The following is a 2,644-nucleotide window of genomic DNA, read 5'->3' as shown; positions in this document are numbered from 1 at the left end:
TCTCTCTCTCTCTCTCTCTCTCTCTCTCTCTCTCTCTCTCTCTCTCTCACACACACACACACACACACACACACACACACAATCTGAAGGAGCTTCAAAGAGTGCCCCTCCCCAGCCATCTGTGTATGTGACACTGTAAGTCTTTGGAGGAAAAACACAGCAGAGAGAGAGCCTGTAGGACGCACAGAGCTGACACACCAGAAAACCCTCCTTCACCTAAGTTCTTCCAAAGAACATTTTCTAATGTCACTTTGGGGAAGTGGATCCACGTTCCGTTCAGCAGTTTCACGCTATTAGGGAAGCTCTCAGAGAAACTGGGATGAGAGCGGGAGGGAGGGAGGGGCTTACCATCTTCTCTGTATCTCTGAATTCTGTGTTGAAGTTCGCTCTCTGCCCTGCCCACGGAAGGCCTGTTTCAGTCTGCTGTGTTGCCCTCTTTTAAAGTCATTGTTAAAAAAAATGCTCACATGTACATATGTTACACGTTTCCCTCTCTTCCCTCCTTCCCTTCCCCCGCCAGTCCTCTGTACCCCCAGATAATTCCACTTCTCCTTTCCTCTTATATATGTGCATGCGATTGTACGTGTCTTTGTGGAACTAGGAACTAAAACTGAGAGAAAAGACACTTGGTCTTTCTGAGGCTGACTTAATCCTCTTAATATGATTACGTTGATCTGTTTTCCTGAGAATGGCAGTCTTGTTCGCGAAGGATGCAAACACACTTTACTGTGTATACATATCATGTTTCCTTTTTCCGGTCCTCTGTTGACGGACACCTAGGCTGGCTCTGCTATAGCTATTGTGCACAGTGCTACTGTAAACGCAGATGTCCTAGCGGCTCTGTGCTGTGGTGACTGGAAGCCCTTTAGTAAACACCCAGGAGGGATAGAGAGGGCTAGAAGACCAGCTTTAGTTTTTTAAAGAGCCTCCACACTGATTCCCTGGGGCTGGGCTGTTTTGCATTCCCACCAGCAGTCTCAAAGGGTCGTCCCCTTGGGCCCACAGTCTCACCCGGGTTCATAGTCAGGTGTCTGAAGCCACCCTGTCCTTGGTGTGCAATGCTCCTTTTTTGTTGTCTAAGGTCCTCATCACAATCTCTGCACCTGCTGTGCAATCTCCTTCCTCTCCCTGACCCTCCTCCCTTCAGCTTATGAGGACCCCTGTGGCCACACCCAGAACAGCCAGACTGTCCCCCCCTAAAGGTCCTTAGCCCATCACACCTTTACTCTCCCTTTAGCTCTGTCAGGTGGTATTTCCTCGGGGCATGGGCATAAGGATGTGACTATCTTTGGGGGCCACTATTCACCACCATTCGGCCTACCCAGGGGTCTCTCGGGCTATGTCCTTCATATGTGTACTAAGGGCAAACAAGGCACCCCACTAAAGCGATCTCTTAAATGAGTCTGGGAATGTCCATACTGTCCTTTTCATTCATTCATTTATTAATTCACTTACGCTTTTGAAACAGTCTATCCCAAACCTGCCTCCAGCTCCCTCTGCCTCCTGAGTGTTGAGGTGACATGCCAGTTTATGCCCAATTCATGCAGTGCTGGGGATGGAACTTTGTGCATGCTAGGCTAGGGCCCTACCAACTAGGCTATATCCCCAGTTCTCAAAGGCTTTGCAGTAAGAGTGTATGGTTGGCAGAAGCATCCCTTCTTGATAGGAACAGGGAGTGCAAGTTATTTGGGGACCATGACTTACAGCTAGATTCTGAACCCTGTCCTGGGGAAGCTCTGGCCTTTCTCTCGGCTAATTGATTTTCCTGAGACTAGTCCAGTCTCTAAGGAACTCTCTGCAGTTGCTGTTATTTGCTGGTGTTTAGGGTCCTGTCTTGTCTTGAATCACGGAGAGACACTAGCCAGAATCTTCTCCCTCTCCTCCAGGAATGGTGAGACAGGGGAGTGACAGATAAGGCCTTCTCAATCTGAAGTCCTGAATCAGGCCAGCTGAGGTCAAAAGAAGTTCTAAGGTGTTTAGAGAATGCCTGTCTCACAGGTTAAAGTAGTCAAGCATTGTTGGGGAAGGAAGACTGGGATGTGGGTGCTATGCAGGTAGCCAGCTAGAGGCTAAAAACTGATCTCACGAGGAGAGCCCATCCTCTTGACCAAGCCTATAGAGACATACAAAAGAGCCATTGACAGGCCAGGGACATAGGTCACTCAGGGACTCGGATGGAAAAAAAACTTTTGACAAAGCCAAGAAAGGGAGCCAGGGTGGGAGGTGATTCAGTGGGTAAAGAAAGTGCTTGCCTCACAAGCACTAACACCTGAGTTCCGGTACCCCAAACCACCTAAAAGCTAGATATGCTAACACATGTGTCAACATACATGTCATCCCAGTGTTCTATTGCAAGATGGGATGTGGAGACTGGAGAAGCCCCAGAAGAGCTCAGGCTGAATAGCCTGAACTACACAGCAGAAAACAGCAACAGACCCTGCCCTAAGTAAAGTTGAAGGCAAGGACCAATCAATACCCAGAGTTGGCCTCTGACCTCCACATGCACGCCATGGTACACATGCATTCATAGTCACATCAAACACATACGTGCTAGGGGGCATACAGATTTTAAATATGGTATACAACTTGGGGACTGGGGATGAAGTTAAATGGTAGGGTGCTTGCTTAGCATACTCAAGTCCCT

This window comes from Alexandromys fortis, unplaced genomic scaffold (genome assembly GCF_014885135.2).
Source record: "Alexandromys fortis isolate MF-2015 unplaced genomic scaffold, M_Fortis_MF-2015_v1.1 scaffold_109, whole genome shotgun sequence".
Taxonomy (NCBI): Eukaryota; Metazoa; Chordata; class Mammalia; order Rodentia; family Cricetidae; genus Alexandromys; species Alexandromys fortis.
Note: the sequence above shows the minus strand (reverse complement) of the source record.